The following is an 18,038-nucleotide window of genomic DNA, read 5'->3' as shown; positions in this document are numbered from 1 at the left end:
TTGACTAGTCAGATAGATTTTTTTTTATAAGTGTCTGAAAGCCGATAAATTTAAAACATAACTAGAATAACCTTTCAATAGGCAGAAGACCCAAGCTTTATGAACAATAAGAAACCTTACTCCAAGACGGCTGAAGGCCTTTGTTTAAAAAAAAAACTGCAACCAATTTTCCAAGGTCCAAAGCTTTTCGCCTTAAATAGTATTTAAGCCCAAGTGATGTAAGACACGATAAATTTTCAACAGGCAGAAGGCCCACAGCTTTATATAGAAAGAATGTAGTGCTTCATAAATAAGGATCTTAAAACTTAAAGCGGCTGACGGCCCATGCTTTTAAAAACAATACAACTGTAATGAATCTTCAACAGACAGAAATCCCACAGCTTCATCTTCCGAAAGTTAATTCTTGATAAGCAGGATCCTTAAAACTTAAAGCGGCTGAAAGCCGATGCTTTAAAACAACACAATAAATTTTCAACAGGCAGAAGGCCCAAGCTTGGTCTTCGGACAATGTAAGACTTGCAAAATTTAGAAAAACTTACTTTTAAAATGGCTGAAGACCTTTGATTTTAAAAACACAATTACAAGCATACATATTCCAACTATCGGCTATGAGCCATTAAAAATACACAATTAAACGTCAACAAGAAAGGCAGTATAGGGAACGGCGCTCAGAAGTTTCCAGGGGGCTCGGTCTGCCCTTGAAATCTCAACGTTCGCTTAGGTGAGACGAGAAGTCGGCCCAACTATACTCGACCCTTCGACAACACAGTTAGGAGACAGTCAGGGACCCACCGACAAGACGACTTGCTTACCAATGACCAGTATAGGAGCATTCCAAAGCCAAAACGTTACAGACATACCCGCTCACCACCAAAAATACATTAACCTATCAAAAACTACACACCATGTTGGACAGCGACAACAAGTGAGGAAAGGACTGCCTGAATTTACCTCAGGTAACCGGAACACAAGGCAGAAAATTACGCTGGTGCACTTTAATTTCAAACCGACAAATATAGTTAATTCCACCACACGGCGGCTAAATCTTCACCAACTCGAACACTCGCTGTTCCTCCCAGGAATACCGCCAACAGCGAACCACCAGCCAAGGGGACAACGTGAACAGACGTGGCTTCGGTAATTAAATCACCACTGAACTTTCAAGTCCTGGGTCGGTGAGCCACGAACCTCGTAGCAATCTGAACAGCCCCAACACGCTCCGACACTGCATAGAGACAGCTAGCGGGTCCGGCCGACTGCGCATTGCCAAGACTTGGTTGCTGATCCGCTCCAACTGACCGACTGGCTGCACACCGCCAAGCCGGAACTACAAGCACCAGAACAGAGATGGTATACGGTGCAAATATCGATACACACCGCTGCTGCCACACGCAGAAAGAACCATGGCATAACCGCAATAACGACGGGAAAACCAAACGCAGCGTAACAGCCAAGTTCTAAAGCAACGCTTAAGCTGTTGTCAGGACGGCTCAGTACTGAAGCTCCATCCTGCCATGCAGTATACACTAGGCCTTAAAACATGACCACATAAGGTAGCCCCTTTGTAAAAAATGGTTCAAATGGCTCTGAGCACTATAGGTCTTAACTTCTGAGGTCATCAGTCCCGTAGAACTTAGAACTACTTAAACCTAACTAACCTAAGGACATAACCCACACCCATGCGCGAGGCAGGATTCGAATCTGCGACCGTAGCGGTCGCGCGGTTCCAGACTGTAGCGCCTAGAACCGCTCGGCCACCCCGGCAGGCTAGCCCCTTTGTAACATTACTGTTGGCTGGGGGCAAGGAATGATTCGTAAAAATAAGTATATCTGTAAGATCTGGAGCAATTTTAGCTGAATTTTACATGCTTGAGAATTACTATCTGAAAAAAATATGCTGTGGGTTGAAATACCTATGGGCAGTCTCGCGCTTCAAGTGGCGGAGAGAAGAGATTACTTGTAAAAATACTGCAAATGACTGATGTTAGTGTCGAATTCATAGCTTTCGGATTCCTCAGGCCCCAAGTAGGATTGATTTAAGGTTACGATTCCTGGAGCAGAACTGTGCAGAAACTTTTGGAAATGTTTTTAAGTGAATAGAATTCTCACCTGCCTAGTATATAGACGAAGTGACTCTCTCAGCGCGAGAATATCTACGAACAGAAGCTGAACTGTCAATGCTGACAGCAGCAGAACGTTCTCATGCAGTCAGATGATTGATTGAGGAAATTGTCTGATTGCAAAATCGTGTTGTGCGCTTTTCTGTTTAAAGGTAATTTAGCGCCTTCGTAATCGCACCGCGCGAATTGCAAACAGTGTTAAGTTGAAGTCCTTGTAGCAACTGTGTCCCAACATTAATCACTGGCCATTACTTAGCTTAGCTGTCGCTTGCAGTAATTACGCTAGAGAACAGGCCCAGGGAAGGAGATGATGAAATTTCTACTGCTACTCATTAGTCACAATGTACTACTTGTCGCAAAGTGGATCACTAGACAGATATTACACTGCTTATTATTTCAAATGAACTTTAATTGCAGCCACGTGCTTTCCAGAGCGACAGGCCACATAAACAGCGGTTGTTGCGTGCTATCACGGAATTGAACCAAGGACTCCACGTGCCTCTCACACAAGGCCGACGTACGGGGTTAGACCAAAACATTTCCATCAGTATGGTGAGGTGACAAAGAATTAATTACACGCAAAATGTTGCAGATACACGTAATAATAGTTGCAGACTATTGTAATGAAACTTTGTTTCGCAATCACTACCATCTGGATCTCCCATGTGTTGACGATCGCCACAAGGCACGACTCGATTACAGAGGAGCACGTAAAAGGAACCGTTTGAGTAATGGAGCGCAAGTTCAGTCTTTAGTAAGGGTCATTTCGAACTTGTTTTTTTCTTTAGGTCATCAGTGTTCTGACTGCTTTGATGCGGTCCCCTACGCGTTCCTCTCCTGTGGACAACTCTTCATCTCATCGTGTTATGTTGACAATAAGGACAGGAAAAATATTCGCTGCCAATGTCTCAACATGGGCATCAGGAGGGCGACAGAAAATGAATGTATGGTAGGTGCAGAGAGCAACCCTCTGTGGGATCTATGTTCTACTCTTCACAAAATTTGCATGGTCGACATTTAAGAAATGTTCAAAACAAACCATGAACTGGCACCACGAACACGGAATGAAAAATGGCGCTTCACAGTGATCGCAAAGGTCGCACCATCAAGATCGAAGACGAACCAGCTATGTATCCACTCCTAAAGATTGCACACCGAGTCATATTGGTGTAAGGGGTGATGAGAACTGATGGAATGTGACGGCACGCAACCGAATGCGAAGTAGTCTGTCCTTTAAGGTGCAGCTGCAGATAGTGCGATAATATGTTTTGTAGGTACGGAAAAAACAAACATCCAGAGGATGAAGTTGTCCAGTAGTTCCAGATGGTATGAACTGCAATGCCACACACCTTTCAGTAGGGATGCTCTGCCCTAAAGGAGTACGATTTTTGTACGTAGATCAGGAATCAAGCAAAAGCAGGCTATCTTGACCAGCTATTGGCAAGTAGGAATGCTTTGCCCTAAAGAAGTACGATTTTTGTACGTAGATCAGGAAACACGCAAAGCAAGCTATTTTGACCAGCTATTGGTAAAAAGCAATGCTCATACCATAGATGTAGTTCTCTTACACTCATTTTCCCACTCTTGCTTGTTGTGACGTAAATATTTCCTACTTCTCTTGTACTGTCAAGCACACGAGAAAGGGGGCGGAGCACATCCAACTTCAAGCAACACAAAAAATTACTTTCCAGCCAATTAACCGTCCAGATTAACAGTCACCGTAGTTGTATACGAATGCGTTAATCCATTGATGTTAGCTGATCTTCACACAGTGTCCTGGTACTTCCAATTTCCATGGCTCCTTCCGTAAGCCTCCTCAAATACCGATTGGTTGGAATTGAAAACAAATTTCTTAATGGAAAATTAGATAAATTTTCTTATGTCAGCTACAAATTTTCGGTCCGATTCCACTGTTGACTGTGCATCGTTATGTTGTACTTTGTCTGAAATGTCTTTATCTTATGTCGTCCACTGTTGTAGGACTGTCTGAAATCAACGCTATAACACGCACTCAGTTACTGGTGTTATTTGCTTTGCGATTGCCGGTGCTACGATGGATGATTTTATGACATTTCACTCGCAGTTGACGTTGTTTCAGCTACTATTTTAAACCATTTTTATACAGATCGTACTCATGACCACCTGTTATATATTTCACGTTTCACCGCTACTTGCTATTGCCAGGTTAGCGTGGCTAGCGTCCATGCGTCTGAAGTAAATTTCATTGATTCACTGTACTGGCATAACTGCTCTTCTTGCAATTTTCTTCAATTTCTTTCCTTTCATTTGTCAGTGTTGAGTACAGGGTGGTCAGAGACAGTCTGAAAAGCTTGTAAGGGTGTTGCAGGTTAGGTTGTGGTGAGATACAATGGTTAAGAAAAAAATTCGATAATTGTCTCCGTTTCCAAGTTAATTAGGGTTGAAGTTAGCCAATCAGGCTACTGTGCGCAAATTTAGGTGGGCCGCCGGAGAAGGTGTCACGAAATGTGTTCTTAGTTTGGTTTCCTAAAACCGAACAACTGAGCGAAACAAAAGTCGGACACGGGATGGTAGTAAGGATCGAATCCGAGCCAAAGGCTGAGCAGTCTCGTGTGCTGTCGTCAACGCTATGAGAACAACTGGCACTAATTGTGTCTGGCGGGCTGCTTGAATTTGCGAGCGGAACGGCGTGATTGGCTAACTTCAATGCTAACGCTAACTGGGAAACGGGAACACTTATTGAATTTTTTTCTTAATAATTATTTGTCATCACAAACTTACGCGGAACACGCTTCCACGCTTACCAGACTCTTTCTGACCACCCTGCGTATTTATGGTCAACACCATTCGCTACAATGCATAACAGCCGAAACTGGACAATAGTAGAAAAATCTTACACTACAAGGCTTTTCTATTTGTTATTTCCCGAGGTTCCTCTCCACCCCTCCCCCCCCCCCCCCCCCCACCCACCCTCGCTTGCCCCATCGTCTCCTGCTGCAGGCGTCACTAGACAGCGTCACTAGAGAGGAATGTTAGCTCCGCGGCGGCAGCCTCACACATGACGCACATCAGCCACCTGCCCCCAACTCCTACCCTCAGAAGAGGGACGCCACAAGAATCTCCGGTCCGCTCAGCTTAATCAGATGATAATTGCTGCTTGTATCCGGGAAGCAGCACATCTGTTCTTTCACCTGATATTAAGCAATGTTTATGTCCCTAACACTGGCTGCGTGCACATAAATGTGTCTCTTATCACATCCCGAACACCAGCATTCCCGGCAGAGTAAAGCTAGAAAGTTCCTATCTACACTAAATCGTAAGTTTTTTTATTTTAAAGACAAAGCCTGTTGAGTACAAAAAAGCAATGACAGGGGATTTATGAGGTTTTTCCTGCCAGAGAGAGTAAGCCATCAATTTTTGGACGAACGTCTGCGAGAGAAACACCTTCTCCAGCAACGTTTCATCAATGAACGTTATGACCATTTTCAAGGGTAGTCGGTGACTGAGTTCCCTGTGTCCAGATGTGTCTATTTGTACAGTTTCAAGCCAAAACCGTGTAATTCAGTGCGGAAGCAAAATATGCATACACCACATAAGTTTCGTCCTTTGAACTATGCAGAAAATAGGGGTTATTATGTATTAGCACGCTGCTTGTGTAATAGAGAAACGATGATAGATCTAAATAATCGTTTGTTACACTAAAAGGTAACTAGGTGCCAGTGTTGCAAACATGGCGTGCAAACCACATATTATTGCTGTTTTTCACCATTGCCCTGACTGGTTTTACGCACTTTGCCGCGATTTCCTCTCCTGGGTCAACATCTTTATCTCAGAATAGCATTCGCGCCCAAAGTCATTTGCTGCATACATTCCAGTCTCTCTCTCTCTACCTCACAGCTTTTACCTTCTGTAGCCTGCCGCTGGTGGCCGAGCGGTTCTATGCGTTTCAGTCTGGAACCGCGCGATTGCTACGGTCGCAGGTTCGAATCCTGCCTCGGGCATGGATGCGTGTGATGTCTTTAGGTTAGAGTAGTTCTAAGTTCTAGAGGACTGATGACCTCAGATGTTAAGTCCTATATTACTCAGAGCCACTGGAACCATTTTTTATTGCACTCCATCATCAAGCCACAAGTAGCCCATCGGAACCATCCGACCCCTGTATCATACTCAGCTGAGGAAACGGGTAGCAGGGGCGTGTGGTCAGCACACCGCTCTCCCGGTCGTTACGATGGTTTTCTTTGACCGGAGCCGCTACTATTCGGTCGAGTAGCTCCTCAGTTGTCATCACGAGGCTGAGTGCACCCTGAAAAACGGCAACAGCACATGGCTGCCCGGATGGTCACCCATCCAACTGCCGGCCACGCCCGACAGCGCTTAACTTCGGTGATCTGACGGGAACCGGTGTATCCACTGCGACAAATCCGTTACCACGGAGCTCCCATTACTTTCAGTCAAATTTACCTCGTGAAAAGACCACGACACCGAAATTAGAGAAGTATTCGATCTCGCACATACATTTAGAAATATTTCTTCTTATCGCATACCATGCACAGGTGAAAAATGGAGTAGTCATAGTGGTTTTACGAGGTACCCTCCACCACACACCACTGTTTCGGAGCGCACCGCTCAGTGCATATTGTTGAACATGTGGCTCGGTAGCAGACGGCTCCTAACTGACCCTATGTTAAATCAACAACACCGTCATTTCCGACTGGAGTATGTACGGGTTCCCTGAGATTGGACCGTGGATCAGTGTAAACCTACTGCATGTCAAATCAGTTATTTTTATTGTTACAGCATTTCAGTTGTCGCTTCTGGATAAGCCATCATCCAGACGAACGCACCATGGACGCAGGTCTTTGGGGGCAGTATTATGCTATGGAGGGAGGGCATTTACCTGCAGTTCAGTGAGACCTCAGTAATCGAAGACACCATGACGCCTGTGGATTACATGAAAATTACTGCCGACCATCTGTATGTCCTTATTGCAATGGCATCTTCCAACAGCGCAACTGCCCATGTCACGAAACGAAAATCGTGCTGTAGTGATTTGAGGAGAATAGTAACGATGTTTTGACTATCAAACTTCCTTACACTGACCCCGATAGGACACATCTGGGACGAAGTCCTGTGACAGCTCCGCACCCGTAAAGCTCTTATAAAAAGATTGTAATTAATTGAAACCCTCAGGTGCCAACAGGTGCTGTTGATATACCTCCATGGGGGACTGCTGAAATTGTGTGTCCCGACCGGGACTCAAACCCGGGACCTGCTTACATGGCAGACGCTCCGTCAGCCATGTAAACAGGAGGTCCCGGGTTCGAGCCCCGGTCGGGGCATGCATTTTCAGCTGTCCCCTTTGAGGTATATCAACAACACCTGTTGGCAGCTGAGCGTTTCGATTAATTATTTCTTCCTTGAGAAGCTGCATGGTCATCATTAGTATCTGTTCTTTCGGAACAGTTACTATCTTAATACACTTGCTCTTATCTTATTGGGACTGCGTGACCTGTGCGTAGACAGGTTACGCCCCATACGAGGTGTGTGAGAAAAGGAATCAGACTGATAATACTGCGAGCGATATGACGACGCCGTGCTGTTCTACCTGTCTAAACAAGTGTTCGTCCTTTCCAGACTCTCAGTCCGAATTTCAGCTCCATACAGCCATCACGTGATTTCTGAGAGCACCGTAAGTGAAGCTGTGTCTTTTGTTTTGTGTTATCAAAATGGAAGAGTGGAATTTAGAGCAATGTTATGCCATCTAGTTTTATGAATGAGATTTTCACTCTGCAGCGAAGATTAAAACTGTGTGCCGGACCGAGACTCGAACTCGGGACCTTTGCCTTTCTCGGGCAAGTGCTCTACCATCTGAGTACCCAACCTGTGATGACGGGGCGTGAGTCGTGCTAGGGTAGCTCAGTTGGTAGAGCACTTGCCCGCGAAAGGCAAAGGTCCCGAGTTCGAGTCTCGGTCCGGCACACAGTTTTGATCTGCCAGGAAGTTTCATCTAGTTTTATGTTAAAGTTGAAACAGACCCACGGGGAGTATTCCCAAGAATACAATCTTTTCGCTGCCACCAGTAATTTTTGGAAGGATGAGAACACGTTGTAGATGAACCTCGCTCAGTTCAAAAATCGGCTAGAAGGTCGAGCATGTGCATTTGTGAGTTTGTTTCTCCAGAAGAAACTGTGAACCAAGTCTTTACAAAGTCTTTACAAAAGCTAGGGAAAATGGTGAATCCAGTGAGACTGGGAGCTGAAAACAAGTGGATGTAGCAGCATGACAACGCCCCACGTCATACAGTCATTCCCATCACGGACCCTTTCACTTCCAAAGACATACCTGTTGTTCCACAGCCCCCTATTCACCTGAGCCCTTGTGACTCTTTATTTCCCCGTAATTTAAAAAAAAACATACCGTATAGTAACGTCATATTGAGACAGGAGAACATTAAAAATTGTGACCGATGTGTTAAACGCCCTACCACTTGAGACCCTTTAGAGATTCTACGAATACTGGAAACAATAGCTCCGCCGGTGTATAGCTTCCAAAGGGAACGTTTAAGGGAAAAATATGGTTGTTTAAAAAAAACCTTTGGTAGATAAAAAATCTGTCTCACTACTTTTCTCACGTACTACGTACCTCCGGAAACCTTCCAGGGAGTTATGGTCTGTTGCTGTTATTCTTGAGCTCTTGAGCCCCATTACTGATTCGATGTAGCTCTACAAGCTGACCTGTTCCGCCGAAACAGCTTCTTCTTTGCATAATTACTGCAAAATGCGTCCATTTGAACCTGCTCCCCGTCTACAAACCCTTACATCTGTCTCCATCAGTAAATTAACTATTCTTTGATTCCTCAGAACGTAAGTTGGCAACCTCTCTCTTCTATTATTCAAGTAGCGCAGTAAACCTCTTTTCGCCTCAGTCTAATTCAGTAACTCTTCGTTAATTATCCGATCTATATAACCAAAACAGTTTTCTGCGTCAGTCACTTCTAATTTTGCCAATACGCGTTTCGAACACACCACCATCTTCAGGTGGACATGTGTTTAGGTAGATAGCTGATTTTATTTAAGAACAGAGATATCTTTCCACAGCAGCAGATCAAGGGCACTGTAGGTTAAGTTGCGTCTTTTGTTGATGATAAAAATTGTTTTCTTAGAAAAGATACTTTCATAGCTACAAAAAAAACATGTATTTGTGACAGTGAATTGTACTTGCAGGGGCAGTAAAATTATAAAAATCCTGCTTACTGCTATTTTCTGGATTCCCTTTCCAAGGCACATTATATATACCACGTGATATTTTCTTTATTTGCATTACCTGTACCAAACCTTCATTGGTGGTCTCACTGCTGCAGCAAGAAACGGAGAAGATCACGAACATATCGCCACCTAGTTATTGTTCTCTCTTCGTCGCCGATTGAGTACTAAAAACCGAAGTGTTTTTTCAGCCATCTTGCTCCCAGCGGGAAAATGTCTTCGCCTCTTTAGAAAAATATTATTACGGATGTATGAATTTGGGAGTTCAGATCTCCGGTGTGCCCTTAAAAGCCCTCCCGGGAGCGAGTCTGCTCGGTGGTCTAATCGCCGTCAAAGCCCTTTTCCTCCCCTATCCGTTACACAAAACGGTCCGTGGTGAACTTCTTAGTATAATTTCCCGGGCGGAAGCAATACTTATCTCCCTACAGCGAATCAGTGCCCCTGGAAGGATCCCAGATAAAACGTACCTGGCCTCAGATGCTACGCCGTCGGCTTTTGAATATTAATGAGGACAACCTCCGAATTCAAAACTGCAGCCGTAACAAATCGTGTCCTCGACGTGTAGCACGACAGCGCATTCCAGACTGTGTGTGTGTGTGTGTGTGTGTGTGTGTGTGTGTGTTTGTGTGCTTGCGTGCGTGCGTGCGTGCGTTTGTCTCCTTGTCTCCAGGTTTCTCCATTCCGGCGGATGTCAGCTGGCGTGAAGGAGGTGCTCTTGGGGCCGATAAAACCTGTAGAAAAGTGTTATTCTCCTTACCGTAAATCTGTATGGCCGTAATTGGGCAGTTTATTCAACGCTTGCCCGAACCATATTTCGCGTTTTCTTCTTGTTTCGTGCTCCAAACTACCTCCTTCATTACGATTCCCCCAGACATTGCATTCGTGCGTGGTAACCTTTTTTTCTGTTATTTATGCATTCGAAATTTACTCTTTCCTTTTTCTTTTATTTCAGGTCTTCTCCTCTGTCATTCTGCATACTTATCAGACTGTGAATTCGACAGCAACAGACTGCGGAGGGTCGGATAAATATGAGTGCTGTGTCATGGTTACAGCTTGGAATGTACGACTAAATTTTTTAGGTGTCAAGAATATTTGGCACAGCATTTAGCTTTCGAAAGAAGACGGTGTGCGGGCGAATAATCATTGAAACGCCAATTTTTCTTTATTAGGGCATGGAATTTGTCATAAACACATTAAATTATTTGAAATCAGCTCAAACATTCTCAGTTCACTAGTTGTATCACACCTGGGTACGATTTTTGGCTTTCGCCGAAACCTCCATCTTCATCGGAACAACTGGGTATCGTGGTCGTTGTGGTGGTCACCATTTATAGCCCACAGACGGCTTACGACTAGAACTGCAAAAGTACCGTAGACTACCGTAAGTAAGCGAAGCTACCGTAGTTTTCCTAGTAGCTTTGGCGAATCAAAATTATAACCACCCTACTTCCACACCTATTGGGCGTTACCAAATTTCGATCGCATTTCTTGAGTATGCGATCATTTTTTACTAGATTGCATTGAAAAACGGAAACAGTGTCCCTCTAGAAACTGAGATAGGATATATAAAGAGTCGCATAACCTAGGAATCAATTCTGTTCTACATAATTGTCCTCCTATCGATCACTAAAGAATAAACAGTATTTCTAGCATAACTGAAATTATGAGTGATTAATTGCGGTTTTATTCGAAAAGCGTTGATTGGTAACGGGAAACAGAGAGGCGTTGTAGTAAGATTATATATATATATCATGTAGCGCTAGAAAACACAATTTCCTAAAAAAACGTAAATTTAGGAAAAACGCAAAATAAATACATATCAAACATCGCTTCAAAAACTTCGTTGAGCTTACATAAAACACGTGTCTGTTGTTGCAACAACTTTCGCACTTACAATAATAATAGGCAAGTTTCGCCTTTGGTCGTGATGAAGAACATTCTGCCTAGTACAAAAGCAAAATTACGCAATTATGTAGTTTTTGTATGTTAGAAGCTTGTAAACTGTATTGCATCAAAAGTAATTGTTTTATTTACATAAAAGTACATAAGTAACGTGTTCAACTAATTCTTTTACTTACAAGATGTAATTTATATTTTGTAAGTATATAAAATACAGAATCGACTACCACTGAGCAATGTGCTGTTGTAAGTACGTGCCAAACAAACAAACAAACAAAAAAGAGAAGTCTTCTGATTTCAGTCTGTCTCACACACATTCATTTATGTTTCTTTTCGTAGGAATGTTACCAATACTGCTGGTAATTGTACCATTTACTGCGTCATTTATGTACTGGACATACACTACCGAATCGTAGTTTTGGTAAAGAGCAATTTTATTTATGAATGGTTGGCAACATCACGTTATGCTGCCATATTGTGTCCATCGCTGCACCAGTTGTGCCAGAGCTCTTGTAGCTGCTATTTCGGTTGAAGCTGTTTCCGAACATTCTAATTTCTACTGTTCCTTTAGTAACAAAAACGCAGCATTTTGTCCCCTACTTGTAATGTGCTTATGGTGTTGGGAGTACAGTGGCTGGATACTCTGGTGGATGGAGTTGCTTCCGCAGTCATCTTAGGAACTCCAAGGTACCGGGCGATCTGAAAATCGTTCTGATCCTTATTCCTAAGAGCCTAGCTATTTTACTACATGTAGCATCGCAGAAGGGAAAACGTTATTGTTCAGAATTTTCGTTTCTGGGAGATCTCTAACAGTACAGTGAGGCGGAAAAAGTCACGGGAAACCTCTTAATATCGTGTGCGGCCTTCTTTTGCTAGCACTAGTGTAGGAACTCGAAGTGGCATGGACTCAAAACGACGTTGGAAGTCCCCTGTTCAAATATCGGCCCATATTGCTTCTGTGGGCGTCCATAGTTGGGAAAGTGTGGCCAGTGCAGAATTTTGTGCACGAACTGACATCACTCTGTCCGATAAACGTTCTATGGGATTGACGTCGGAAGTTTTGAGCGGCCAAATCATACGCTGAAATCGTGCGGAATGTTCCTCAAACAAATCGCGAACAGTTGTGGCCCGGTGACATGTCGCATTGTCATCTACAAAAATTTGATCGTTGTTCACTGCAGATGGTCTGCAACTAGCTAAACGTAATCATTTTCAGTCAATGATGGGTTGAGTGGGACCAGAGGACCCAGTCCATTCCTCGTAAACACAGCCCACGCAATTATAGAGCCACCACCAGCTTGCTCAGTGCCTTGTAGATAACACAGCTTCGTGTGGTGTGCAACACACAACCACCCTATCATTGGTTCTTACCAACTTAAGCTGGGACTCCTCCGACCACGGTGTTCCAGTCGTCTAGGATCCCACCGATACGGTCACGAGCCCAGGAGAAGCGCTGGGGGCGATTTCGTGCTGTTAATAAAGGCACTCACTTCGGTCGTCTGCTGCCAAAGCCCATTAACGCCAAATTTCTCCGCATTGTCGTAACGGATACGTTCGTCGTGAGTCCCACGTTGTCATCTGCGGTTAATTCACGCAGTGTTGCTTGTCTGTTAGCACTGTCAACTCTGCGCAAACGCCGTTGCTCTCGGTCGATAACTGAAGGCCATCGGCCACTGCTTTGTCCGTAGTCAGAGAATTTCTGCGATTTGGTATTCTCGGTACACTTACGGCACTGTAGACCTGGAAGTATTGATTTTCGTAACGCTTTTTGAAGTGGAATGTCCCATGCGTCTCACTGCACCTGTCATTCACGTCGTGCGGCCACAATCACGTCGGAAACCTTTTGAAATGAATCACCTGATTTCAAATGACAGTTCCACCACTGCACCGCCTTTCTATAACTTGTGTATTCGATACTACCGCCATCTGTATAAGTGCACAGTGCTCATAAACGACTTTTGTCCCCTTATTGTATATCTCGAATCCCATAGCTATTTTTTCGGAACACGTGCTATAGCTGACTAATCTCGAAATCTAGGTGGTACATGCCACAAACATCGTGATGTATTTAGAAAAGCTCTCTCTGGACAGCGTTGTGAAAACTCTGTGCGCTGAGTTATAAATCAGTGTGTGTCGGTTAGCTGTAATCAGACCGGTCGAACCAACCATCCCAACTGCGTTCGACCAAATCAACTAAATTCACAGTTTTCATTCTCCTCTCTCTCTCTCTCTCTCTCTCTCTCTCTCTCTCTCTCTCTCTCTCTCTTTGTCCCAACAGAGAACTGAATGTTCGGTTGCATGCTATTCGTGTAACGGATGAGCCGCTCTAGTGCTCTGGCGTGATGTAGCCAGACAGTAAGTAGTCTCTGTATGCCCATCTTTACACAAACTGGTGCGGAACCTCAGCTGTTCAGTACAGAATGTCGAATCAAAGCCTTCCTTCGTCTAAATTTCCAAACTGGTTTTTATTGGGTAACGACTTTAAGCGATATATTGCGCCGTCTTCAGACCTCCTGACCGTCGTGTAGGGCCGGCCGGAGTGGCCGAGTGGTTCTAGTCGCTACAGTCTGGAGCAGCGCGACCGCTACGGTCGCAGGTTCGAATCCTTCCTCGGGCATAGATGTGTGTGGTGTCCTTAGGTTAGTAAGGTTTAAGTAGTTCTAAGTTCTAGGGGCCTGATGACCACAGAAGTTAAGTCCTATGTTGCTCAGAGCCATTTTTTCGACGTGTAGGAATACTTCTCCAGTCAAAATAGCGGTAAGCTTTCGACGATGGGTATCTAGATTTTTGGCACAGTGATCACTTCTGTCATCACCTGCCAAAAGTGGTTGCCTGATAAAAAACAATTTGGAAATTTAGACGGCTGACAGGTGTTTTGATTTGATACTCGTCCACACCTTAAACATGTTGTCAGCGATAAAACGAAAATGGGCGAAATGGAGCAATATTTAATGTGTATTCCCAAAAATGATCCATAAATAAGTTGGCCACTGCTGGTTGCAGTGGAGAATGCTTGCTCATTCCGTTCGTTGTTACATAAAATTTATCGCCATACAAGAAGTAGGTCGTCGTCAAAGTGAGACGAAACAACTCCATATGTTCAGGAAGAAAGTGGTCTGCTAGCAAGTTTAACGTGTCTTTCACAGGAACTTCGGTGAACAGAGATATCACATCCAGACAGACTGAAAAATCGTTTGGACCATTTCCGATTTGTTTGTCAATGAACATCTGGGAGTATGTAATATGATAATTGCAGCCAGCGATTGGAGACACTAGCCGTGTTACATATTCAGCTAGCCCCTAGGTGAGGGAACCAATAGCACTATCTATAGGTCCCAATGAAACGCCTTCTTTGTGAATGTTTGGTACACTGTATGGGCTGCGAGATCTGGGAACTCAGGTTCTTAACGGTACTGTCATCTAGACAAGAGTTTCTCAAGTGCACAGCCGTTTATCTACTATATGGCAGACCACTGTCACATCTTAAGCATTTCATGTAGTAAGTAAACCGATAATGTAGATTATTTGTTTATAGGAAAGTAAGTTACAACTAGATGGACCATTTAGTATTGTTTGAAAGGTCATATCTTGCATAATCAAAGATTGTTAATATGTATTCATACAGCATCTCTCTATAAGGGGCAGACAGACAACATTACTGATCTAGTTACCGACTTTCAGAGGCGAGCTACTTTTTATTGTGGAATATAGGGCAGCTAACGCATTGGCTTATTCACTATGGCTGTTACATGTTTTTTGAAGTTGAAGTGATTCTCCAAGTGAACTCCACTATGTTTGATGGATATAGCTCAGGGAATGCTTTCATTTTATAACAACAAATGTGTTTGTAAATCATAGCCGGCCGAAGTGGCCGAGCGATTCTAGGCGCTACTGTCTGGAACCGCGTGACCGCAAAGGTCGCAGGTTCGAATCCTGCCTCGGGCATGGATGTGTGTGATGTCTTGAGGTAAGTTCGGTTTAGGTAGTTCTACGTTCTATGGGACTGATGACCTCAGAAGTTAAGTCCACATTGCGCTCACGGCCACTTTTTATTTTTTTTTTTTAATCATATAACATTTTGTAAAAATGTTGCTTCGGTTTTGCTCACATTCATTTTGAGCCGTTATATTGCAGCGATACTAGAGCTCGTCTTAGGTCAGTGTAGATGTTTGTTATATTGTAGCAGGTAAAGTATATCTCAATATCGACTCTGGAGGAAGATCTAATTCCTGGATGCAAGACTCGCATGTCAGATAAATAAACTGCTGTGCGAAATGGAACGATGAGTTAGAGTAAGTATTACAACATATTAACGGAGTATGTTGCCGGGAGTCTACATACCGTGCACAAAGTGGTGGACGTCAAACGGCGTTAGGTCAACTTGACTATAACGCAAAAAGGGCGAGTTGAAGAAACGGTAAAAGACAGGGTGTGTCAGACAAAGAGCAGCAGTTACAACCTACTGCGATGATGATCTTCGTCGTAGTACGGCCGGGAGGCAACGCCTGGATGGCTTCACATATGGAAAAGTCATCAGGAAACCGAAAGAAGTTCAAATGGTTCAAATGGCTCTGAGCACTATGGGACTTAACTTCCGAGGTCATCAGTCCTCTAGAACTTAGAACTTATTAAACCGAATCAACCTAAAGACATCACACACATCCATGCCCGAGGCAGGATTCGAACCTGCGACCGTAGCGGTCACGCGGATCCAGACTGTAGCGCCTAGAACCGATGGGCCACCCCGGCCGGCAAGAAAGAAGTGTCGCGAGTGCAGCGCAGGAGTCTTGCAGTGCTCACAGCAATGTTTCACGTGGATGGGGTGCGTTCTGTAACCACAAGTACGGCTACCCGAAGAAGTGGAGGTGGTCGAACAAGGTTAGCTACGACAGCAGACGACTGCCACACCGTGCAAGAGGCGACAAAGATACTACGTCAAACAGCGGGCGCAGCTGTAACAGCATCTCCCTAGACTGCGAGGCATTCGGTCCCACTCACCACTGTGGCACGGCGATTGCATTGGAGTGGTCTCCTGGTCCGACGACCAGGACGTTGTGTTCCGTTGACACCCGCACGTCGCTCGCACCGTTTACGATAGTTCCAAGAGCACAGGGACTGCACCAACGAGGATCTCGTGAACTTCTCGGATGAGAGGAGATCCAAACAGAGAAGTGGTTCTGGACGCACCCACATATGCCGAGTGGTGGGAACACATAATGCATCCAGCAACATTGTGCGGCACGATTATTTTGGTCGTCCGGGTTTTATGGTGTGGAGAGACGTAATGTTCCATTGGCGTCCAGATCTCCGAACCTTTCAACATGGCACTCACACACTTGTCAATGTTACTCTGATACAGTACTCCTTTCCATATGCGTCTTTTCAGGTGCCTTCGGCCACGTCAAACGTCAAACAGGTGGTGGAGCTCTCAGAACCGAAGAATATGCGGCACATTGACTGGCCTTCCCGTTCCCCCAGCTGAAACCCTATCGAGCACGTGTGCGATGACCTGAGGAGGCGTACTGCAGCACGTCCACATGAGCCAACGACCATCCATCAGAATGAGACTTTCACTCTGCAGTGGAGTAAGCGCTGATATGAAATTTCCTGGCAGATTAGAACTGTGTGCCGGACCGAGACTAGAACTCGGGACCTTTGCCTTTCGCGGGCAAGTGGTTGGTTCACATGCCTCTGGCACTGTGCTCATCAGTCCCCTACAATTTAGAACTACTTTAACCTAACTAGCCTAAGGACATGACACACATCCATTGCCCGAGGCAGGATTCGAACCTGCGACCGTAGCGGTCGCACGGTTACAGACTGTAGCGCCTAGAACCGCTCGGCCACCCCGGCCGGCAGCATAGAACTGACAATTTGTTCTTCTACCATTACATATATTCGGTGGATATCTTGTGTCACATGCTTTGTTGACAGTAAACTTCATCGGCGAACAGTAAAGTTTGACGGAGTACCATGCATTTCTATTTATTTAAACAATTGACCACACGAATGATGTGCTTGCACACTGCTTAAGATTGTACTTAATTACTCGTCAGTTTTCCGATACATTAATACGGAAAAATAAGGTTGTGGCCCTGTACCTGTTTACGCGTTACTCGTTCACGTAAAAACTCCTGGTCTTATAAAACTAAAATTGTGGCAACCGTATTTGTAAGTTTAGCAGCTAAACTGTTCTTCTAATGTCATTTTCTCAAAATAATAACGATTCCTAAGAAACTTTTGTCGTGCGTCCTACGTTGTTCCGCAGCAGATTTAGAAGTAAAGCAACCTAAAGGATTATCCACTTGATCTTCCGAGGGTAATACTACATTATGCACCTAACTTAATACAGGCTAGGTCATTTACGCACTCTCTATTGGTTCCGAGTATTCAGAGGGAACACTGCGAGAGAATGATCTTCCTGTAGGTGTTACATTCGAAGGTACCCGATGTTTTCTGAACTGCTGTCAGGTCTTACAAAATTCACCACCCGTAGTATACAGATCGAGAATTGATGCAACTTGCAGAGACGGTGAGGGAGAAGAAGTAAGAGGGAGGGGGAGAGAGAGAGAGAGAGAGAGAGAGAGAGAGAGAGAGAGAGAAATGCTAAAACAGATGCTAAAACAGACGATGTATGCGCTCACGATTCGAGATATTTGTAAGAAATACACATGAATGCATAGAAAGCTAACTGGAACGTATCAACAGTTTACATACAACGTATCCGTTAGTAGAAAAGATTTTCGTATGAATAGTACATTCTATTTACGCGGTATTC

The 18,038-nt window shown here is 44.4% G+C and overlaps 1 long non-coding RNA gene and 1 pseudogene across 1 annotated transcript in view; one reads left to right on the top strand and one right to left on the bottom strand.

Annotated features, from left to right (window-relative positions):
• Positions 1 to 18,038, top strand: part of LOC126293363 (uncharacterized) — a 1,719,051-nt gene that overhangs the window by 1,406,860 nt on the left and 294,153 nt on the right. The window lies entirely within an intron of this gene.
• Positions 6,411 to 6,528, bottom strand: LOC126293799 (5S ribosomal RNA; annotated as a pseudogene).

This window comes from Schistocerca gregaria, chromosome 10 (genome assembly GCF_023897955.1).
Source record: "Schistocerca gregaria isolate iqSchGreg1 chromosome 10, iqSchGreg1.2, whole genome shotgun sequence".
NCBI classification, from domain to species: domain Eukaryota; kingdom Metazoa; phylum Arthropoda; class Insecta; order Orthoptera; family Acrididae; genus Schistocerca; species Schistocerca gregaria.
The sequence above is the reverse complement of the archived record's forward strand: the minus strand, read 5'-3'. Positions and strand labels throughout refer to the sequence as shown.